This window comes from Pyrus communis, chromosome 12, assembly GCF_041283825.1.
Source record: "Pyrus communis isolate YQ-2024b chromosome 12, ASM4128382v1, whole genome shotgun sequence".
Taxonomy (NCBI): domain Eukaryota; kingdom Viridiplantae; phylum Streptophyta; class Magnoliopsida; order Rosales; family Rosaceae; genus Pyrus; species Pyrus communis.
The window spans coordinates 21175418-21201202 of NC_142576.1; the positions used below are offsets into that span (position 1 = coordinate 21175418).

Consider the following 25785-nt stretch of genomic DNA (forward strand, 5'->3'; position numbering starts at 1 on the left):
TCACGCATGAAATGGGTTGATTCCCGCTCACTGTGCACTCTTGTATTTAGGCACCTTTAGGGTTTAAATTTATTCACATTTTCGACATCACTACACTTTATAGCTTCATCACCTTCCAGGTGTAGGCCAGCACAGCTTGATTGAAGTCATAGTGAACATTTTGGGTCGGGGTGTGTCAAATTGGGTAACTCCTCATATTACCAATTAGTTTTATGGTAGAACCTTAACTTTTCATGGTATCAAAGCAGGTTGTCTTTCTTGTGAAACTCAATGGCCACACGTGCTCATGTCACACTATTTGTATTGTCCACATGCTAGGCTTGATTGAAAATTCGCCACATGTGAGGGGGTGTGTTCAGAGTATCAATTCCACATTGGGGAAAATGAAGGACCTTGCATGTGCTTAAAAGTAATTAAGCTACTTCCCATATTTTTAATTGATTTTAATTATGTTGGAATCTCAACTTTCTTCATAATCAATGTTATATTCGTTTTAACACATGCAAATGGCTAAGATGTTGATTTTACCATTAGCAAGAAGAGTGCTATCAAAGTAGGAGGAAATTTAACTTTATGTAATTACAAAATTAAACACATGCATGTCAAATTTTTTTTTTTTTTTTCATTTATATTCAATATGATATTTTTTTTGAATTTGGCTACGATACTTACATGTATTTAATACAATTATTATCTCCACAGTCAGATGGTAATTGTATTAAATACATATATTCATGTTGATGCACAAAATTGGTGAGGACTTTGGTACAACAGAAAGTGTCAAGTTTGTGACCTTCGCTAGATTGCTTTGGTCATTAGTGTGGATAAGTATGTAAATGAATAGAGATAGGGAAGCAAACAACACAAGATGTACGTGGTTCACCCAGATTGGCTACGTCCACGGAGTAGAGGAGTTCTCATTAGTTGTGAAGGGTTTACACAAATACATAGGTTTAAGCTCTCTTTTAGTGAGTTCTAGTGAATAGTTTAGTACAAATGACATTAGAGATTATTGTGGGAGAATGATCCCCTTTTATAGAAGATAGTTTCTAGCTTTGTTCTGACATTGACACGTGTCGTGTTATGATTGGCCTCTGATATCGACACGTGTCGCGCTGTGATTAGCTTCTGATATCGACATGTGTCGTGTTGTGATTGGCCTCCTGGTTGGAGGAAAAGTCTTGTGGGTCCTTGACGGTATGCTGTTGACCGGTGCTTAGTAGTTTTGGGATTGGTCAAGTATGGTACAAACAGTGCTCCCCTAAGTTCCCGAGTAAGGGAAGCTTCTCGATTGGGGACTTGCAAGATCCAAGCTATTGAGTAATCACGAAACTTCCAAGTACCGAAGTATGGTGTCGCCTTCACTTGCCTTCTCTGTCCTGTAAGTAGATGTGGCATCTTCTCTTGGAAGTACTTTTCCTTCATCCAGGAGTGGTATCTTTAGTTGGCGTTGAAGCACAAGGTAATGTATCATTTTCATTTGAAGCTTACTTGTAGTTTCAGGTTTGGTCAAGTGCGATACAAACCATATAGTAGGAGTCCCCCAAGTCTCTAAGCGAGGAGATCTGCCGAATGAGGTGACAGGCAAGGTAAGCAATCAGGGTTCCAAGCAATCAGTCTCAGATCGGTAAGTTGATCTTTGGTTCTGGCTGATTGTACTCATTCCCCCTATCTCTCATTCAATAACAAGGATAAAGAGAAGAAACAGAGAGAAGAGATGATATGAGGTATTCTTATTTTTGTAGAACGACAAATCGGCATGTGCTTTGTTGTACTTGACTTTCCACAGGTGTATTCTTGAACTGGGCTGGAGGGTTTTCTGGTTTCCTCCAAAGGAATGAGCCGACTCTAGAATTTGAGGGTCAAAACAAGTCCGTCAAACCTGGAGTATGTTCGATCCTGATGATATGGGATACTTTTGCTGTTTGACAAAGTAGTAGATGTGGTATGGCGAAGCTTTGTTCTTCGACAACGGTGTTGGCAAATGGTTGTTGAGACTTCTCGATCTCTTCAATTAGAACAATGATGTCGAGCCTGGATTTTTTATTTTGTTGAAGTTTGCATGTTGAAACTTCGTGGGTGGACCCTGTAGGTTGAAGTAGTGCTCCCTTAATTTCTTGAGTGAGGAAAACTTCTCGGTTGGGGACTTGAAAAATCCAAGGCACTGAGTAGTCGTGAAATTTCTGAGTACCAAGGTGTAGTGGTATATGGTAGGAGTCCCCCAAGTCTCCGGTTGAGAAAGTTGACGAAGGAGGTGTCTTGCTAGTAGGCAATTTTCCAAACAAAACTTCACCATTTTCCTTTCTAAGTGGTTGCCCAAAATTTCTCCTTCATATATATTTGGTATGAAAGTTGTTAGGCCTAAAGAAGGGGAGGCCTAGGCTCATTTCTTTCTTTCTTTCTTTCTTTCTTTCTTTTTTATTTTTTATTAATGGGTGAAGCTTTTGTATTGAAGCTTTGTGGGTGAAGCTTTGGTGTTGAAGCTTTTGTGTTGAAGCTTTGGGGTTGAAGCTTTTGTGTTGAAGCTTTGGGGTTGAAGCTTTTGTGTTGAAGCTTTGGTGTTGAAGGTTTTGTGTTGAAGCTTGTAGGTGGAGCTTTGTAGGTGAAGTTTTTGTGTTGAGGCTTTGTAGGTGAAGCTTTTGTGTTGAAGCTTTGTAGGTGAAGCTTTTGTGTTGAAGCTTTTGTATTGAAGCTTTGTTGGGCACCATAACTTGATTTTTCTTCACACTATCTTGATCAAGAGTGTGTGAAGCTTTTGAGAATTGTAGTTGCTCTCCATTAATGAAGCTTTATAGGTGAAGCTTTTGTGTTGAGGCTTTGTAGGTGAAGCTTTTGTGTTGAAGCTTTGTAGATGAAGCTTTTGTGTTGAAGCTTTGTAGGTGAAGCTTTTGTGTTGAAGCTTTGTAGATGAAGCTTTTGTGTTGAAGCTTTGTAGGTGAAGCTCTTGTGTTGAAACTTTGTAGGTGAAGCTTTTGTGTTGAAGCTTTGTTGGGCACCATAAATTGATTTTGCTTCACACTATCTTGATCAAAAGTGTGTGAAGCTTTTGAGAATTGTAGTTGCTCTCCATTGATGAAGCTTTGTTGTTAAAACTTTGTTTGATGTTGAAACTTTGTAGGTGAAGCTTTTGTGTTGAAGCTTTGTTAGGCACCATAAATTGATTTTGCTTCACACTATCTTGATCAAGAATGTGTGAAGCTTTTGAGAATTGTTGTTGCCCTTCACTTGTTGAAGCTTTTGTTGGCACCATAAATTGATTTTGCTTCACACTATCTTGATCAAGAGTGTGTGAGGCTTTTGACATTTGTTGTTGCCCTTCATTTGTTGAACCTCTTGTGGTGAAGCTTTTGTGTTGAGGCTTTGTAGGTGAAGCTTTTGAGGTTGAAGTTTTGTTGGGCACCATGAATTGATTTTGCTTCACACTATCTTAATCAAGAGTGTGTGAGGCTTTTGACATTTGTTGTTGCCCTCCATTTGTTAAAGCTCTTGTGGTGAAGCTTTTGTGTTGAAACTTTGTGGGTGAAGCTTTGAGGTTGAAGCTTTGTTGGGCACCATGAATTGATTTTGCTTCACATTATCTTGATCAAGAGTGTGTGAGGTTTTTGACATTTGTTGTTGCCCTCCATTTGTTAAAGCTCTTGTGGTGAAGCTTTTGTGTTGAAGCTTTATAGGTGAAGCTTTGAAGTTGAAGCTTTATTGGGCACCATGAATTGATTTTGCTTCACACTATCTTGATGAAGAGTGTGTGAAGCTTTTGAGAATTGTAGTTACCCTTCATTTGTTGAAGTTGTTGAATTTCCCAATTTCCTTTTTTTTTTTTTTTTTTTTTTTTTTTTTTTGGGAAAATTAGAAATTTGAAAATGTGGGAAAGACAACATATACAAATTTTGTGGAAGAGAGATAACATATACAAATTTTGCTTCCACACTGTTGAGCAAGAGATTGTGATGCAAGCCACACCTTATAGTAGTCGAAGGTTTGGATGAACCATATAATTTGAATTTTCTTCGAACAGTCTTAATCAAGAGTGTGTGAAGCTTTCTACAAGCTGTAGTGTTTGCATTGTAACAGAGGAGAAATGTCTGAAGCAGATGTAAGAGGGCTGAAGAGCTTGATCTTCATATACCATGCACTGAAGCCGTTGTTGGCTTGCAATAAGACTTTGTTGGTGACTATAACTCTTGTTAGGCATAAGTGCTCCCCTAGTTGAGTTGTAAAGCTTGAGGGTTTTTGATTATTTATGAATGCTATGAGTTCACATGTACAAGTTGTACCACTCGTCTTCTGGTTGGTGGAATGAATGGTAAGTTGCTTTCATCACTTGGTTAGTGGTACGAATGTGAGTTCCTTTATCACCTTTCATCACATTTCACCACCTGGTTGGTGGCACGAAAATGAGTTCCTTCTTCACTTGGTTGGTGGCATGAGTGGCAAGTTGCCAAATGATGTTAGAGTACAGGTTGTACATTTCATCACCTGGCTGATGGCACGAAGATGAGTTCCTTCTTCACTTGGTTGGTGGCATGAATGGCAAGTTGCCAAATGATATTAGAGTACAGGTTGTACATTTCATCACCTGGTTGGTGGCATGAAGGAGAGTACGAGTTGTACATTTCATCACCTGTTTGGTGGCATGAAAATAAGTTCCTTCTTCACCTGGTTGGTGGCATAAGTGGCAAGTTGCCAAATGATATCAGAGTACGGGTTGTACATTTCATCACCTGGTTGGTGGCATGAAGGAGAGTACAAGTTGTACATTTCATCACCTGTTTGGTGGCATGAAAATAAGTTCATTCTTCACCTGGTTGGTAGCATGAGTGGCAAGTTGCCAAATGATATTAGAGTACAGGTTGTACATTTTATCACCTGGTTGGTGGCATGAAGGAGAGTACAGGTTGTACATTTTATCACCTCGTTGGTGACATGAAGATGAGTTCTTTCTTCACATTTCATCACTTGGTTGGTGAGAATAAGGGCGAGGTGTCGAGGTACATTGTAGCAAGTGTCGAATGACACAAAGTATGTCGAACCCTTTCGAAGCACAGTTGGCTCATGTATGGATGTGTTAGAATGTATGATGTTTATGTATGAATGTGTTAGAATGTATGATGTTCATGTTTATTGACATGAGTGATACTTATGAATGTTTTGCTATGCATTAAGGGATCCATGCTTTCGATATGTGAACCATGTTGGTTGTAACACTTAGTATCACATACTTTGTGTCAAAGTACGCATGTTGAAGCTCTGAGTTGGAATATAGGGGTAGGTCAGCGTAAACCAAGTGTTCTAGTGCTAGGAATGCAAAAGACTCAGAATAAGTTGTCTGAATTCCCTCTTCTTTAAATATTTGCCGAATGGCTTATGTGACAAAAGATCTCAAGTGGTTGAGAGTCAAAACATTTGTAATGTGTATGCCTTCTTATAATAGCATTTCCTTCAGTACCCAGTCCTTCACTTTGAAAAAATGAGGATTGGCCCCATAGTCATAATAGTCAACGGTACGTTCACCCCTGGTTGTCTTGATAAGAACTTTTATCCCTCTTATTGTAATAAGCTTGCTGAAAATAAAAATTCTTCCTCTTACCAAGAGACAAATACGTTTGGTGACTTAGCGAGTAGCTAAATGAGGCAGGAGATGATGCAATGGGTGTCTGAATGGCCAAGATCTTTTCACTTGGTAGAACTTGACTTCCACTTCCTGCTTGTTGATAGGGGTTAACCATATGGGGGTTCTTTTGGTATATTCTTGCTTCGGCGGAGGCGTGGTTGTAAGCCTGTGTCATCACCCCAGAGTAAGTCTTCCAAGTGTTGGCATTGATCATGTACTTGAATAAACAATCACGTAGGCCTGCCGTGAAGGCTTTGAAGGCGGTCTTGTCATCTGCCTCAGCGCAGCGAGAATACTTATGGCTGAAGCGGTCGGCATACTTTCATAGTGGCTCGTCCGGCTTCTGGCGAATAGTGTACAAGTCATCTGCGGAATGCAAGCGATCTGTCTGGAAGATGTGTTGAGAGATAAACAATTTCCTCAGTTCCTTAAATGAGTCTACTGTCTCATGTGGAAAACGACAATACCAATTCAGAGTTCCGCCAGAGAAGGTAGAGGGGAAAATAAGACATCGTTCTTCGTCAGTGTGTATCCGGTATGCCATGGTGGACTCAAAGAGGTTAAGGTGCTCAATCGGGTCCTTCCTTCTAGTGTAGAGTTGTAAACCAAGCTTCTGCTTTGTCTTTACCTGGAGGAGGGTGTCGAGGATCCTCCTTGTAAGAGGGCCAGGCCTAGGTTGGTTCCAGTCAGGTATTTTAGCCTGACGTTCGGCCTTCAACTTGTTTACTTCCTCAAGGATTTGTAGGACAAGGGGGTCCTAAGTGGAGTCAGGTACTGCTGGATCCTTCTTCCGTAAGTCTCCATCTCCTCTTGGAAGTAGGAAAGCTAAGGGCATGAGGTTTTTCTTTGGACTCACCGTGCTGACTTCCAGGGCGAGCCTGTCGAAACGCCCTTGAGTCCCCCGTACCTTCATATTCCTCTAGGACATGTCGCTCCTTCCCTAAATTGGCAATTGGTTTGGGGCATGGAAGAAGACCGAACCTTTCAGAAACCCTTGGATCATTGACCTTCGAGCTTATGTGGATGGGGTTCTCTCGACGTTGCCTCAGGAAGTCCCAACAGTCACGATAAACGGCTTTTGATCCTTCTACTCCTTCTGCAAGAAGGTGCGTTCCTCCCCTTTTCCTGTTTCGGGTCAAAACAGTTGGGTCGAAAGAGGTATCATGTTGATCAACACCTTGATGAGTAACTCGCTCCCTATTAGGGATATCCATGTTGAAGGCAGGTGATCCCCCGTGTTAGGGGGCACCCAGGTGGTGGTTGACTTCCCCGGGGGCGATGCGTTCGTGTGTTTAAGTATGCCTAGCTTCATGGAGCATTCCGAAGAACTTCTCATACTGCTCCTGGAGGATCTCATTCTTTATCGCTATCTTGTTGTTCTGAGCCTCTAGCTCATCGACTTTAGCCTGAAGAGCAAACCTCTTTCGTTCCTTCTTTCGTTGCTTTGCACTAAGTGCGAGGGGGGTGTCGTTCTGCGTGATGTGGCTCCCTTCACTCCCCATGTTGGAGAGGGGTGCCTGGTCGAAAGAAAGTGTGCGAATGGTGGAAACCAGCTTGACAAAGCTGGAGAAAGTAGGAATAAGTGCGATTCCCACAGACGGCGCCAAATGTTGATGCACAAAATCAGCGAGGACTTTGTACAACAGAAAGTGTCAAGTTTGTGACCTTCGCTAGATTGCTCTGGTCATTAGTGTGGATAAGTATGTAAATGAATAGAGATAGGGAAGCAAACAACACAAGATGTACGTGGTTCAGCCAGATTGGCTACGTCCACGGAGTAGAGGAGTTCTCATTAGTTGTGAAGGGTTTACACAAATACATAGGTTCAAGCTCTCTTTTAGTGAGTTCTAGTGAATAGTTTAGTACAAATGACATTAGGGATTATTATGGGAGAATGATCCCCTTTTATAGAAGAGAGTTTCTAGCTTTGTTCTGACATTGACACGTGTCGTGTTGTGATTGACCTCTGATATCGACACATGTCGCACTGTGATTGGCTTCTGATACCGACATGTGTCGTGTTGTGATTGGCCTCCTGGTTGGAGGAAAAGTCTTGTGGGTCCTTGATGGTATGATGTTGACCGGTGCTTAGTAGTTTCGGGATTGGTCAAGTATGGTACAAACAATTCACATATATTATATTTGACGACCAGATGATAATTGTATTAAGTACATGTAAGCATTGTAATCAATTCCTAAATTTTAATTTTATTTAAGAAAATCAATATGATAAAAATTAGTGGATAAAGAAATTGATAAATGTTTGTTTCTAGATAAAATGTTTATTTCTAGATAATTAGTGACATGACCCTTATAATTATAATATGGACTATAGGATTTGTAAATGAAAAAGAAAAAACCCAATTATAAAAATTATATAGTATTTGCATGGCATTTAATTTAGTTTGCGCATGTTAAAATATCAAAATAGTTTTTTTTTTTATCTATCAAAATTAGATTGTAGAATGCCTTTTTATAAAGGGGTGTGCTATCCATACCAGTGTTCTAAAAATCGGTCTAGGCGGCTGCCTAGGCGTTGGGCGGGATTGTGCCGATGCGATTAGATCTGAATCATTCAGAAAAATCAAGGAGCTATTAGGTGCCCGCCTAGGCATTCTTAGGCGGCCTAAGAGGTCTAGGCGGCTACCTAGGCGGTGATCTAGGCGGAGTGAAATGGTTTGCTAGGAAGAAATTCACTGCTTCGACTCCCTTTCTCTGTGCAGTGTGCACCATGACTTTCGTAGCTGTCGCGACCCCTTCTCTGAATTCTGAAATCCATCGAAGAAGAGGAACTTACAATGAAGAAGTGGAAACAAAACAAAAAACAAAAAAAAAAGGAGAATTTAGATTTACAAAGGGAAAACGGAGCAAAAAAGAAAAAAGAAAAAGAAGAAACGGAAAGAAGATGAAGAGAATGAGGAAAAGGAAAGAATAAAAAAGAATAGAAGTTTCCAGTTTTCAAGGCTCAAAAAGGACTCCTTGGTTTGGGAGTCTGACTGCCTTGGCTGATGTGAGGCATGGGAACTAGGGTTGGAGGGGATGGGTCACACCACACACTGTGGGTGGCACACAAATTGCTAATTTAGAGTTCAATTTCCTTAATTAATTGTTAATTTAATTACATGCATTATCATTGGATTCGTTGTCGTTCATTTAAAGAAACGGTTGTGCAGCTATGCCACACACGTGGTGCTATATGAAATGGAGAAGGATGCATATGCACCTTTTCATAATTCTCTTTATTATGAACCACCCAAATCATGGGATTTTTACTTTTAATTTTTAAAAATTAGATGTAGTCATTCAAAATATTAAGTTATATGGTATATAAGCTTAATGTGTTTTTAAATTTTGGATTTGTTGAATATTCTTTTTGCATTTTATCATTCTTTTATTATCTTATCAATATACTTCATACAAGTATAATTTTTTGTAGGTGTCAATATGCACTTATTTACAAGATATAAAAGAAATTTACCTAAATCTGCCTAGGCCGCCTAGGCGCTAGGCGCCAGCCCACCGCCCGACTAATGCCTAGTGTTTTTTAGAACCTTGATCCACACACCCCATTTTACTTCTCACACACCCCTTGATAATTTCTATCCGTTGATATCCGACAGTCGAAAATTAAAAATGTGTGTGAGAAATAAAATAGGATGTGTGGATATCACATCCCTTTATAAATTATGCAGATATGAGGCGCTTAATTATGAATAACCTTTTTTTTCCTTCTTAGAATTGGATGTTTCTTTATTTAAAAAAAAACAAAGAAAAGAAATATAGGAAACGAAATTAAGGAAGAAAGGAAAACTTTGATAATATCTGAAGTTGTGCAATTGCAAAAAGAGTTATGTTAGAAATACCATATTTTATAAACCACATTTGAATCATCTTTCTAATAAAGATATGACTGACCAAACAAGTTAGTCTCACCGCTATTAAAAAAAGTTAACGTATGGTTTACAAAATGTTATCTCTCAATCATTTTGCTTGAAAAATGAAAGCAAAAGTTGCCATCAGTATAAGGGGGTGCCTTGTTTTACATGAAGAAAAGAAGGAACCCAAATAAGAAAAAGAATGATGCCAGAGTTAACGTCAGTCCAACTATCAAAAGGTCGACAAGTAAATGCAAAATCTAAGGGGGCAAGTGATGAAGAAGATGATTAAAGGCGTTACAAAGACATTAAGAGACTGAAAGATTACAAACATTGCAATTAGGACCACCACTTCTTTCTTCTTCTGCTTCTCTCTTCACTCTTCAGTCCTTTCCTTTGTATAAGAGAAGACTAAGTCAGCAGTGGAATTTAAGAAACATCGGCCCACGTCTCTATAAAGTTTGCAAACGAGGTAGACAGTTAATACAGTAGTACTACCTTCATATACATGCATACATGTATGGACACTGTTTGCTCATTAGATACAAGGGACATCATTTCATCTTACAAAATAGCATTATAATTAGAATTGTCCGTTCTCTTTACCATCGGTTAAGGTTATCTTTGTAAAAAGTGTAATGTTACACCTACCATCTATTTGTATCATCTCTCTAATAGAGGTAGGTCCACCAACACATGTAGGTCGCATCTCTATCAGAAAGATGATACAAATGGATGATAACAATTGCATTTTTGTTATAAAAAAAATCAATCGATTCAGAAGTCGTTTAGTCATCCATATAAATAAAAAATTGACAATTCACTATAAGTGTATTCCTATATAGTTACCATAACCATTTATTTGTTGACACATATGACTAAGCGAAGCAATATTCGAATTGAATGAATTTTTCTAAAACCAATCTTTTGATAATGGTAAAGAAAATGAAGATTTTTTATTGTGATGTTTGTCTGGTGAAGTAATCACACGTCACCATCGACTAAGGAATGACATGAGCTAAAAATGTCCATTCTTTCTCACGGCCATATGTTTCAAAAAATTCTCAATTACGAGAAATTTTATTCAACTTTTATCACAATTCCTTTGGGACTAGCGACCATATTTGCATATATTTAATACAAAAATTGTTTGAGAGTCAGATATAATTCATGTGAATATATATATTTAATACAATTATCATTTGATTGTTGAAATGGTGAAATGGTAATTATATTAAATACATATAAGTATTGTAGTCAAATCTTACTTACTGATAGGTTTATAATTTACAGTATAAATCATGATGCAGCCCAAAAATTAGGTTATTTGAGATGTAATAAAATTAAAACGAGGAAGTGACGTTCAATGAAGAAAAGTGATTGGAAAATCAAAAATTCCAAAGTTAGAAGATTATTAGCTACTGCCACATCTCGAAAGTTAATTTGGACTTTTCGAGTATCTCTACAATCAAAAAACAAAGAAGATTTAGTTTTGACAAATCTTTGTGTTTTCTTGATTCATGTTTTTTTTAGGAGGGGAAGGGAGGGGAGGGGAGTGAGAATGGGTGGGCTTTCTATCAGGGGCTGTTTCTTTCCAATTGCTCTGAAGAGAAGGAAGAGGTGCGTTGCTTTAGCAACCACAGTCAAAGTCCTCATGTGCAGCTTGACTCGCCTAATTCCTTATGGTATAAAGTAAATTTTCTCCCTCTCAATTGTAATCTTTTCCCTTTCATCAATACAAAAAATTGGTATAAAAAATGCATCAAGAAAGTGGAGTAATATTTTGAAATATTAATCGTTTTGATCGATCTCTAATTTTGGCAAGAAAAAAACTAAATTCTTTCTTTCAGCAAAACAAATTAGTACCATCTCACAAAATTTGCTTGCCAAATGTTAGTCCAAATAATATATTAAATTTTGCTCATTCCTAGGAGTAATTTTCTCTTCATATATCATCACTCAATCCTTGCCCTAATTTTAAATCATTTTCTCATTAAACTTCCCAAATACTCATACATATATACAATGACACGTGCTTAAGCTAGTTAAGAGCATTTTCAATGAGCTCTCTAAATAAGCTCTTAACCAAATTGTACGGAGAAGTTAGAAAATTTCATCTCCAATCACATGCCCTATTATGCTTTTAGAATAGCAAAACTTTGAGGAGCTCCTAAGCATAGAGGGTAAGAAAAGAGCTCCTAGCATTGATTAATACTTTTCTAATTTATATTTTAAATAAAAATTTATTTCTATTGTTTCACAATTATTATGACTCTTTAAATTATAGAGTATGATTGGAGTTAAAGTTTTATAGGAAGCTCTTAAAATAACTTTCTAGTCTTTTTAGCTAAAATTTAACTTGAAAATAGAGAGCATGATTGGAGAGGCTCTAACATTATTAGGGTTGATCACGGTTAAGATGTACATCCAAATACTAATTAAAACTACGTTCTCTCTATTCTAGAAATTTTAGCAACCACCAAACCTTATCCTATTAGGTGAGATCGGCAAATATGCTTGTCGTGGCTATAAATACCCTTGCCGTGGCTCCCAAATTAGTGGCTATAGATCAAATTTCTAGTAGTGTCTTAATACGTATAGCCAACTTTATACAAAAATCTTCATCGATCGATCACTAGCAAGTAGGTACACTACAAACCCATCCTCAAGGGGAAATAATAGACACGCTAATAGATGAGGTTCTTTAATTATCAATACAAGTAAAAACAATTAACTGTTTGCATCCATGAATGAGCTTAAAGCCATGGATATATAAATTCCCATCCATGCATGTGACTCTTTAAATTTAACCCAAGATGAGAATTCTACAGTCTCATGAGTCATGGCCGTGATGCGTGGTGGTGGTAGGGGCAAGACTAGCATTCGTGGTAAATGCCAAACAGGCTTGTAGAGCATGTGGTCGGATCGTAGCTTTCTGGTGCATGACCCCTCTCCATCTCTCTCTTTTTCTTTTTTCTTTTTTTAAGTTTCCCACTAGGGATTATATATACCATGCATGCGACGCTAACTGAGTACCCTGCTATATCTTCCTTAGCTGTAATTGAATATCATATACAGCTCCACACACTCTCATATAACCAATTCAAATAATAAACAAGTGGATTCTGACCGTTCATACATTGTACGTGAGGCCTACATTAATCGTGTGCAGGGTGAATTCTAGTTGTTTTGGAAATCCAACGTGCATTGACTGATAAATTACCCGTGTATGGGCAATTGACCGTAACACTATAGTGATGTCTAACACATTGCATCTATATATTTTGTCTTAATAAAAAGATATTTTCGAAATTTCCCATATTGTATCTGTTTAACCACTTTGTACATGTAAGATTGTTCTATGCACACGATAACTTTACATAAATAAATTCTTTAAATAGCTTCCATATATGTGGTAAAACTTTTAATTTTATTTATTTATTTATAAGTAAAGAAAAATATCACTAGATTGTAATAGTAAAATATCAAATATTGCATTACTAAAACATGCCTACTGACAGCTTAAATTTGGTTAAAACCAGACTATCAGCTGGCCAAACCTCAAGCAAGTCAACGATAATTTATCCAAACAAAAGTAATGTTAATCAACTGCTTAGGCAGTCAGTAATCTTTGGATCTTAAACTTTTTGAGGTCCCCACGTCGAAGGAGTAAAATTATATATACCTCTAGGTTTTAACTCTACGGACGTCTGCTCAAACGTGAAATTGTCTGTAAGGACACAACATATTATGTCAACTCGTGAGTAGCATGCTTCTGTACTTTTAATTATGCCTCAACTACTTCAAAGGTGCTCGTATCTCGCTACAACTAGGTACCTGTAAGGCCTTCCTCACAACTAAATTTGAACAAATTTTTCAGAGTTAAACACAATAAAAACAACAATAATGCAACTCAAGCTGGACCTGCGAACAGTAGATTTTCTTACATATTGTGATGAGATTATGTGATATACGTGTTGGCAGGGTCAACCATTGTAATTATTATTGTAAATAATTTTTCTTATTAGTTGGGATTTCCTTGTAACATTAGCCGCCTATGTAGTTTGTGTAAATATATATATTGGTTCATTGAGAGAAGAATGCACACAACAATTCAAACCCTAGAATTTTCCTACAATTTTATCTTGGTATCAAGGCAGATTTTGGCCTGTCTCTTCCCGAAAAAACCTTAACCCCCCATACAGCTTCCTTGGCTGCTAGCCCTTACTCAACATTGCCGTGCAATTTGTTCTCTTTTTGCCAGCTCTACTTTGTTAGTTGCCTTCTGTTCTTGACAACGAATCCTACCCAAACCCTAAACCGAATTCTACCGTCTTAATCCGTTGCAATTAGGGGAGAGGTGCAAAAGCCTGGTGCCCTGGTTCATGTCAATGTAGTTTCAAGTGATATTCCAGTGCATGTGCCTTGTCGTTTGGATTCAAACTCTCTGACACTAATTTTTCAGTTTGGTCTTCGACGATAGAGCTCCATGCAGAGGTAGGAAAAACTCGGTCATTTGACTGGAAAGAGGCCTCAGCCAGATGGAACCAATCCCGGTTACCGAAGATGCGAATGCAAAGGGGTGGTTGCTGAAGACCATGGAGCCCCACCTACTCAGGCTATGTATAGGCCTACCAACTGCAAAAGATATTTGGGTTGCTGTGTCTCAGATGTTCTAAGATGGATCCGATGAGTCTGTTATTTATGAACTGCGATGCAAGGCTACTCGTACTAGACAGAATGGTCGTTCGGGTAATTTGTATTTTGCGGAGTTGAAAAGTATTTGGTAAGCACCTGAGCAGAATGATTTGTGTTGCAGATGTGAAAAGCGGAGAGAAAGACCTCATGAAATATCAGATCTATGCCTTTTTTGCTGGCCTTGATAAGGCGTTCGATAGGTTATATGGTGATATCTTTTGTATGAAACCACTACCGAGTCTGAATGAATGCTCTAATATCATTCGACGTGAAGCAGACTGTCAGACTACAATGCTTGGTGCAAAAGGAATTAATTATTAGCTTTACAGAATTTGTGTTGAGAAAGTATGTTTGTATATTGCAAGATACCATCAATGGCTATTACACTTTGGTTTTATGAAGCCAAACTACATGCTCAATTACAATAATACCCTCTAACTTCGTTGATAATTACAACAACTTCTAACAAACTTATCCTTATACCAACCTTAACCAACTACATCTTTCAACTAACCACACCTTTCAACTAATCACATTTTACAACCTTAAGCTAACCACATCCTCACTAATGAATATGGTTAATACTTCCTCCTCAAGCTAAGCTGGGAGACAACAAGCTTAGATTGACATTCAAACCTTGACAAGTACTCGAAGCACCTCATGAATTTGTAGACTTTTGAGGAAGAACTCCAATGTTGAGATTGTTGTAGTGTTTAAGAAACATTGGATTGTGAAGGCCTTTGGTGAATGCATCAACCGCCTGATCTTCTATAGGAATATATTGCACAATGATGTCTCCTTTTTGTACTCTCTCTCGAACAAAGTGGTAGTCTGTATCTGGGTGTTTAATCCTAAAGTGAAACACCGGATTCGAGCACAATGCTAATGCTGACAGATTATCACATTGTAAGTGAGGTGGTATGAAGATGAACTGCTTCACATCTTTAAGTAATGATTGAATCCAAAACACATTAGTTGCACAGTGAGCTAAAGCTTTATATTCAGCTTCTGTTGAACTTCTTGAGATTGTGAATTGCTTCCTTGATTGCCGGAGATTGGTTAAGAACCAATATAGATCACATAACCAGTGATAGACCTCCTAGTGTTAATGTCAACTGCCCAATCAGAGTTACAATATGCAATAAGAGAATTGTTATTAGCAGTCCAAAATTCTCATTCTACACTCCAAACTTTCTATATTTATAAAGAAAAATACATTTGTGAGGAGTGTAGAATGAGATTTTTGGAGTGCTAATAACACTTCCCATGTAGTAATATTGAAATCAGCTGATTTTGTATATCTCAAACCACATTGAACTGTACCTTGCAAATATCTCAACATACTTTTCACCAGATGCATATGTAACACAAATGGTGTTGTCATATATTGACAAACAACTACAGCATGAGATATATCTGGTCTTGCAAATGTAAGGTATTGAAGAGCCCCTACTAAACTTTTGTAATGAGTTAGATCTCCAAGAGGAATGCCTTCAGATACAAGTAATTGAGAGTGAGGCTTTGATGGTGTAGAAGTAGGTTTACATGATTCCATTCCAACTTTCTTCAGTAATTCTTTTGTGTACTTAGACTGATTTACAAATATATAACCATTTGATTGATATTGAATTTGAAGCCCCAAGAAGTATGTCAATTGTCCCATATCTTTCAAATCAAAGACAGCTACAAGTTGTGAAATGACAGATTGTATTTTTGCAGGATTTGAACCAGCCAGTATTATGTCATCAACATATAAAAACAAGATAATCACATCTCCATCATCAACTTTCACAAATAAATTGGTATCAGACATTGAAGTTTTGAATCCTAATGAAGGCAAAAAGAACATGTAAATTTTGAATTCCAGGCCCTTGGTGCCTATTTGAGACCATATAAGGATTTGATCAACCTGCAAACATGTGTTAGATGTTCTGTATCAACAAATCCTTAAGGTTGCTTCATGTATACCTCTTTTTCAAGTTCCTTATGCAAAAATGCATTTTGATGTCTAGTTGTCTTATACTCCAATTGTACTGAACAACTAATGCAAGGATTAATCTCACTGTAATGTGTCTAACTACTGAATTGGATGTCTCAGAGTAGTCTACACCTTGTTCTTGACTATAACCTTGTGCCACCAACCTTGTTTTATACCTTGAAATAGTCTCATCAAGATTTCATTTGACTTTGTACACCTATTTACTCCTAATAATGGCTCTATTTTCAGGAGGTGGAATTAGCCTTCATGTTCCCTGAGCTTTCAGTGCATCAAATTCTTCATGCATGGCATTTTACCATTATACTACAGTAAAAGCTACTTTAAAATGTTTAGGTTCTTCAACCTCAGTTTTATCAGCAAGGTATGAGAAACATCCACTTATGTAATCAAATTTTGATGACATAGATGAATCTTGTAATTGCAAGGATTGCAATTCTAGTAGAGCAGCTAAAAAGGATAAGTAGTTCTTTCTTTAAATAGCTTCTGTCTTTAGTCTAGTTTGAATATCATGATCAAAGCATTGAATAGTATTTTGAATGTCAGGTGAAGGAGATATTGGAAGTATTACTTAGAGCTGTGCAGGATTAAGGACAAGAAGCAAAAGAGGTGTATCAGTAGATGAGGAAAGAGTTTTGCATGTTGCAGACAGTGAACTATGTTCTTGACTACTAATATCTATTCACTACACATCCAGAAGCATTAGAACTGAGAGAAACATTGGGAGACAACTCATCATGCAAATAAATTATCCCAGATTGATTTAAAGAAGAAGCTGAATCTAATTGATCATTTTGACCTATTGCATTTCCATGATTTGGCAACTATGATGGAATTGTAATTGGAACCATAACTGATCTAACCTGAGATGATGTAGATGAAGCTATAAGCTACTGAGAAATTTTTTGTCTTCAATCTTGTGCATAAGGAAATACCATCTCATCAAAAAGCACATGTCTTGATATAATGCATCTCTTAGTGTTTGGATTATAGCAAATAACTTCTTTATAACCCATTGAGTATCCCAAAAATATACATCTCTCAGATCTTGGTTGTAACTTATTACTGTTATATGGTCTTAACCATGGATAAACTGCAGATCCAAATATCCTCATACACTTCAAATCTGGTTGATTGTTATACAAAGATATTCCAATGCCAAAGATTTACATGCCGTTCGATTTATCAAAAACATTGAATGTGTACATGCATGCCATTCTATTTATCAAAAACACTGAATGTGTACATGCATAATGCCAAATTCAGTAGGTAAGCCAACAACAATGAGCAAAGTTATAGCAATCTCTACAATATGTTTGTGCTTTCTCTCAACCACTCCATTTTGTTGCGGAGTGTAGGGACAAGATGTCATATGTTCAATCATTTTTGCATCAAGAAAAGTTTTAAAAGCAAGACTAATGTATTCTCATCCTCCATCAGTTTGTAAACACTTAGTAGCAGTTCCAAATTGAGTAAGAATAAAATTGTAGAAACTCACAAGCACAGCAATTGTATCAGATTTGTTGCACAATAGGAAAATTCACACATACTTTGTATATTCATCAACAAAAGTTACCTAGTATCTATGCCCTTCAATGGATTTTACAAGAGATGGTCCTTTTATGTCTGAATGAACCTTCTAAAATGGTAAAGAACACTTATCACTTCCAGTAGGATAAGTAATCTTGGACATCTTTCCTTTTACACAGTGAGTACAGAGACTATGATAACTATCTATCTCTAGACGTATGTTGGACTGTTTTAACATAACAAACAAAATTTCATGTGTAGGGTGACCCAATCTCTTATGGCAAAGTTTTGACATTACTAACTGTCCCAGAAAAGCTGAATTCTGCACTATAGACTACACTCATTTTGATCATTTAACAGCTGGTATTTGAAACAGCTCCCTAGACTTACTTTTTCCTTGATACAAAATCTCATTTGTCTTCTTGTCCTGCACAAAAAAAAACTCACTTTCATCACATATAAACCAACTATGGTTATCAGTACATAATTGTTGTATAAACAAAAGACTCCTTGTAATGCCAGTACACAATTGTGACACATTATTAAGAATAAGTTCATGAGAATTTGTTTGAGTGTAGTGGAACCAATATTGTGGACACCTATATGACGATGGTCTTAAAGTAACACCCTTTAAGGCTGCTCCAACCACTTGACTTTCAAAAGTGGTTAACAAAGATAGCCTTCATTACACTTTTTTTTTTTCTTTTTTTTTTTTCAATGGAAACCGACACACAGATGAAACGTGTTTCAAAAAGCATAGCTATCCTGAGTGGTACCTTGAACGGAGGAAGTAGCTCAAGGCATAAAAGAATGCTAGAGGGGCTAGATAAGCGAAAGTAACGAAGGTTGGCACCAGTGTTGTGGCTATAGCTTTTAGCCAGGAGTGGGAGAAAACCACGGATGCTAGTGAAGCCGAGCCGATCCTGTCCCTCATTGACCCAATGGTTCTCTCGGTTCAAAATAATCCAAATAATCCCCGAATAACCATAATTGTGTTTATAATTGTGACTCAGGTTGAATTATTGATTTTGGCGCTATTGATCACATGATGTACGACAATCTCTTTTTCAATCTATGACCCTTCATCGTAAAGGGAGCGTTGTCACTACAAATGAAGATATTATATTAGTAACAAAGGCTGATTCAATTACACATAACTCATCTTTGTCTTTGTACAATACTTTACTTATTACGGGGTTATTGAATCATCTTTTATCGGTTAGTGAAGTTACCGAACAACTGGATTCTATTGTATTAATGTTTTAATTTTTTTGCTTGCTCTAGGATATCCAAACTCGGACGATAGTTGTGCGTGGTACTAAGAGAAATGAGTTGTATTATGTGGACAATGTTGCACCTCGCAAAGTAAATCAAGTTTAAAGTGGCAATAGTGCCAAACTCAAGAAAATTTTGTACTGGCATCAGCGACTAGAGTATGCCTATTTAGGTATTTGGGAAAATCAATTCCATCATTTTTTTTACTAGTGTTTCAGATTCTAATCTAGAGTGTCATGTTTGAACTTTAGCTAAGAGTCATTGAACTTATTATCTGTTTAGTTTCAATAAAAGTGCTATTTTTTTTTTTTGTGAGACCATGATTTTCCAAGGCCAAAGTAAGACTGATCTGAATACTGTTACCTCAGAAGTCTGGTCATGGACTCATCAGCTCCAGGCGAAGCTGTATCAAACGGAGCAAGGTCCCACCATCACTCTACTTCGGGGTAATAGGCGGAGTCCAAGCAACTCACTGGATGACCAAGCTTGTTCCGTCATACATACGATTTGATCCAGATATGGACACAATCAAATCCTATAAGTTTTAAAGTCCCTACAATCTAAGGATAGGCATACACCACAAGTAATCATAACTCCAAAGGGGATGCAATATTTACTTACTAGATATCTTCTAGGGTTCTCCCAACTTAGAACGAGGATTCTATCTTGAAAATGCATCTCTCCCACGATATAAATACACTCATCTAGGGTTCATCTACGATAACACAATCTATAAACTTGAAGTATCTTGCCTACTGCTTAAGTCTAAAACCATTCACTAACTTGATTGTTGGAGAACCTTTAGCCAGCACATCCCCCCCCCAACCTAAGGTTTGCTTACGGTTGTTTACTGTTTTGCAGGTTGCTCATGATTACACGAATTTGTGCTCTACCGCTGATCACAAAGGTGCGCAGATATGGTTCCCACACTTTTGAGTTAGTCCATTGAAATGTTTAGGGTTCTTCTCCTATTTCCAGTAGACAAGGAACTCGATGGTTTATTTTATTTGTGAGTGATTGCACTAGAATGACTTGGCTATATGTAATGAAACACAAGAGTGATGTTACCTTTATTGTTCAAAATTTTCATCAAATGATTTCCACCCAATTTTCTATTCCTATCAAAGTAATTTCCTTAGACATTTGGGGTGAATATGTGAAGGCCGAACTATCTAAATTTTTTTGGAGTACATAATCTTACATGAGAATAATTGTCCTCAAACACCTCAACAAAATGGGGGTGGCATAATGGAAAAATAAGCACATCTGAACAACATTATCTCTCTTCATTAAAGCTTCCACTCCGTGGGAGTATTAGGCAGAGGTCGATACTTATGCAGTTTATTTGATGAACGGAATGCCTTCTAAGGTTCTTGAATTCTGTACTCCTTTGGCAATATTAGTAAATCATGTATCCTTGCCCTCTGAACTCAGCCTTACTCCTCACATTTTTTGGGTGTTGCGTACGTTGACCTTCACAAGAATCAACACTTCAAACTTGATCCATGTTCAATGAAATGCGTTTTTTATATGTTTACTCCAAAATGGAAAGGCTATCGGTGCTACCAACCATCATCCCGAGACTCTATGTAACTATGGATGTTACATTTTCTGAATCAGATATTTTCTTTTCTTCTGATGAACCCAATCATACCTTTTAGGAGGAGATAACTTATATATGAAGACCAATTTGGTATAAGAAGAAGCAGATGTCGAAGAGCCGACTACCTAACAGCCGATCGAACACTTACTTGTGTCCACTAAACAGTTGGTCGTCACTCACCTATATTTGCCGAACAGTCAGCCGAGCCTAGAGAGGAAACAATGTTGGGTTTTCAAGCATAGTATTGGTTAATTTGAATAATTAAATTATGTAGCAAAAAAATATAAATAACATATAATATGTTATCTCAATTATATATCTGGTTGGTTGTAATTGATAAGTTAACACATAAAGATGGCAAAGTAATTTACTTATATGAATCTTTGACCATGCAAGTGCCGCTTTGTAAGATCATCCTTATGCTTGCCATCATTCTCTTCATGATTGATCACGTGAAACTCTTCAAGCGTTGAGCCTCTAAAAGTATCCACACTTATAAACTAGCAATGGATGATGAAATGATTGATTTAAATGTGCTAGCAATATGTCTCATTTGGATCAATGGAATGGGTGACACACTAGGTGGTTTTGGCAGTGTATTTTATCTCATTTCTTTAAGGGACAAATCTTAGCATTAGAGACTTCTGAGAAAATAAATGGGCTTTAGTCCATGCGTCAAGTCCTATTCACTTGTCCACTTTGGGCTTATGACTTAGATCCCTTTTAATTAAATAAAGTCCAAAACCTTTTTAATTAAAACATGTTCAGGAGGCCGAAATGATTAATCCAATAAAATTTAAAAATGATTACATCTTAAGGAAAACTAATAAAAAATGATTTGAAAACTTTAAATGTTAACCAAAAGCCATGCAATAACTTTATTTAATGGTTAGGACAAAGCTGAATATTAAACCAATCCAATTAAAATGGCTCAAGCAATGAGTTTCCAAATATGCCCCTAACGACAAGCTTTTATCTGTTTAATATCTCTCTTCTTCTGGATCTCTCTGCTATTCTCTCTCCCCCATTTCTTCCTTGACATTTAATCATGTTTTAGTTTCTAGTGGTTAATTTTCTTTATTTCTCTTTGTGATCCACCCGTGGAAACCGAAAGTGAACGGCAAGTAGTGGGAATCGAAGCACACATATGTTTTTGAACCTAAAACATATTGAACCTTTGCCACATTCATCCATCCCAAAATCAACTTCTCCAAATCCTCCAAAGAAGAGCAAGCCCGCCCAATTGTGCACACAAGCTTGGTCTTTTCCAATTGTGCACACAAGCTTGGTCTTCCTTAACCCCAAAAGACCCTTCTCCCTGAACTCTCTCTCCGACACTGCATCAAGCAAACTCTTCAAAATTTTCAAACTCTCCTCCACCTCCAAATCCACCTGCACCACGTGCACTCCACCACCACCAACTTTCCCTTTCAATTTCTTCCCATTACAAGACACCCCATGATGCAAATCTGTCAAACCAAAAACATTTTTTCTCTAAATTGGCACCTGGGCTCTTAGCTTTGATACCAAAAAACGTATGGATCGAATGGCCAGCTATTGCCATGGATTCGATGACCAAATTGAATGTGAAATGAACTTTCTTGATCAAATACTAGAAAGAAAGATCAAGATAAGAAGAAAGACTGAATCTTTGTGTGGAATCGAGGAATTAAGTTTTTGTCGATGAATATTGAGGATTATCGGATCAAAAACTTTGTAGATTACTTTTAAGCAAAGCATGAATATCTGGGTTTTTCATTTTTATTGTTGGGCCTCTCTGTGCTCTTGTTTTGAATTTTTATTTAAATAATTGTATTAGTTGTGTTACTTACATGCATTGAATTTTCCCACTATTTTGAAACAAAATAACCTACATTATTTCTGAAACAAACAAAATAATTCACATTACTTCTGGAAATATAGCAAAATAACCTACAATATTTCTGAAACTGAAACAAAATAATCCACACTATTTCTGAAACTACAACAAAATTACACTATTTATGAAACTAACCAAAATAACCCACACTATTTCTGAAACTACAACAAAATTACACTATTTATGAAATTAAATTAAAGTAGCTCACACTTTTTCTAAAACCGAACCAAAATAACCTACAATATTTCTGGAAGGGAACAACATACACACTATTTTGAAACTACAACAAAATAATCAATACTATTTCTGAAACTAAACCAAAATAACCCACATTTATTTGTGGAAGAGAACAAAATAAATACTATTTCTGGAACTACAGCAAAATAACCTGCACTATTTCTCAAACTGAACCAAAGCACCCCCACTATTTATGGAACTACATCAAAATTACACACTATCTTTGAAAACTAAACCAAAATAACACACTATTTTTAGAATTACAACAAAATAACACACAGTATTTTTGAAACAATAGCAAACGTCTATCCCACTATTTATGGAACTACATCAAAATTACACACTATCTCTGAAAACTAAACCAAAATAACACACACTATTTCTGGAATTACAACAAAATAACACAAACTATTTTTGAAACAATAGCAAATTGTACGTCTATCTCGTGGATCGTATAAGACAATTAACTCATGCTTTAACATCGTCAACTAATTAATTGTTTTAAAAGATTGAGAAGCAGCTTGTTACACAATTAATTACATTTATATATTATGGCCGTTATATATTGGAAGTCAAATGGCATGCTTCAATGTCCTTAAATCAGGGGAAACAAAATTATCAGTAGCAGGCAATATGTGTGATTGCATGTTTTTGCATATATATCTACTAGCATTTACTAACACACTTTGTGTGTATGAACATATTTTTTTAGAAAATGACAAGGAGAGAGGGAGAAAGAGAATATGGGGGAGTGTGAGGTTTTATTTTTTTTGGTTTTATTTTTTTATTTTTTTTATTTTTTTATTTTTAATATTGGATGTATTTTAACATCACCTGTAGGTGAGGCTTCAATAAAAAACAGTAAAATTTGGACATGTGAAATTACATTATTGCCCGTCATTTTTTTTATGTGATAGAAGACTAAGTAGTCTTTTCACCCTCTTTTGATTAATAAAGAAGGTTTCATTAATTAATAAAGACATATATGTTTATATATAAAATAAATAAATAAATATGTTTCGAAATTAATTAAATTAATCTTTATGCCTTTCGTGAGTAAGTATGTCTTTGCTTTTCATTATTATAGTGAGTTTAGTCTTTCATTGTTTACACGAAAGCAAAAATAAATTGCAGTTTGCAATTGTTTGTTTATAAATCATCATTCGCTTTGTAAAGTTGCTTTAATTTTACCTTGTATTGGTAAGGTTTAATTTTACTTTGTATTGGGAGCCGAAGCCCAGCAGTCCAAAAAATAATGAAAGAATCTTAATAATGGAAGTCAACTTTTGCTCATGGGTATTTAACATGATTGATGCTTTGCTATGTTAAATTTTTAGGCTGCAGACGAGTTTATTCAAAAGGAGGGAAGAGACCGAATGGTGAGTTTTCTGATAGAACACGTTCCATTAGGGGCAAAGGCCGGAAAAAGAACTTATTTTGTTTTGGACTTTTAGTTTAACTCATGTGTGTTCAATGTTTGAAGGCTTGATATGAATTAGTTTTATCCTTATGATTAAATATGAAGCCTTTTTCGTTAAATAATAGTATATGGTTGTTTTTGGTCAAATTAAACTTAATCCAAGTCATTTTCATTAAAGATCCCTATATCTTATCCTCATCTTAGTTAACATTGCTAGAACTACTATATGTATGCAACCTCTTAGATTCTAACCCAAGCCTGCAATGAAATAATTAATTAATTAACTTCACAAACCATGATTGACATCTAACAACAGTTTATGACTACTCGAATTAGTAGAAGCATACATGAACTAATCATGATACTTTTTCGAACCTTAATTGTAGTTACAATGTCATTCATTCTTCTATCATCCATATCCCATTAAAATTTATGTAATATATGAAATTATGTCAAATCACATATAGATATCTATGATCACCATGATTCATCTCAATGGAAGCATTTCTTATAAACAAAGATTGATCAATAGTTACTCTAGGCAAATATTGTCGAGATTGATCTTCATGTGGCTTCCAAGAATATGCCCTTTTATTGAATAATTACCAGAAGGCAAAGGATTTTCTATTGTGTATTCATATATCTCCATACTTATAATATGAACCCGAGTACTAGTAACAAATGACAATAATCAATGTTATTACAAATTATAGCAATGTGATAGCTAGATTATGAATCTTCTTTACATAGGACTCAAATGTGAATGATTTATGGGATGAAAAGAAAAAGTATATATTCTGTTTATTTTAAGAAGTAACGATATTTATTGTAAAACAATAACAAAGAGTTACAATCTTCAAAAAGAATCAGCAGGGGATTGGAAAATTAATTGAGCCACAAGACTGTTTCAAAATTCATATGTAAAAGCCACAAAAAAGCTAGGAAAACAAACAACACGTACACCAGTTAATAATGGAAGACATAAACATTATACTCCACAACAGCATCTCCACTTTTTATGTCAAACTGATGAGTGCTAGCAAGCGCATAGCCACGAGCAAATCGGAAAAGCCCGCTTCCTCCTACTATCGGCATCTCCCTCACAGCTGAGACCACGGCGTTGCGCCCCAACACACTGAGAGTGCTACCATTATACTTCCCTTCAACAAAAACAAAGTTCAAAGCCATCAAAAAGCCCACCTCACTTTGTGAAGCTGAAGCATAAATACCTTGGGCTTTTCCGACTAGCTTAGAGCTCGATTCAGGGCCGATAGTCAATGGATCGTCAATCATGACCACAGTGCCAAAGCCAGTCATGGAAGTGTTCGTCGTGAGTGCCTCAGCCACTTTAATTGCCGTGGGGGTTCTGCCACCTAATATGTCATGGAAGTAGAAGTGCAGATGGCTCAGTTTCTCTCTCTTTAGACCATGTTTTGATGGAGATAAGGGTCTTGAGAAATGGTGAGTCTCTGAAGTGACAAGGGTTGAGAAGAAGAAGAAGGAAATGGTTATAAGAATGGTGTAGGTAGAACTGAGGTTTTGGAGGGTCTTGGCCATTGTAGAGAGTTGAGGATGGTATAGAGCTTTTTGAAGGAGAGAGAAGTATAAAAAGGTTTTTAGGACAAGTAGTTTTGTTTTGGGCAACCTTAATATATAGAAAA

The 25785-nt window shown here is 36.6% G+C and overlaps 1 pseudogene across 1 annotated transcript; it reads right to left on the reverse strand.

The window, feature by feature from the left end:
* Positions 1 to 24900: 24900 nt before the first annotated feature.
* LOC137746132 (dirigent protein 22 pseudogene) lies at positions 24901 to 25759 on the reverse strand (annotated as a pseudogene). The gene has a single exon (XR_015953963.1). The product of XR_015953963.1 is annotated as a dirigent protein 22 pseudogene (transcript).
* Between the last annotated feature and the right edge of the window lie 26 nt (positions 25760 to 25785).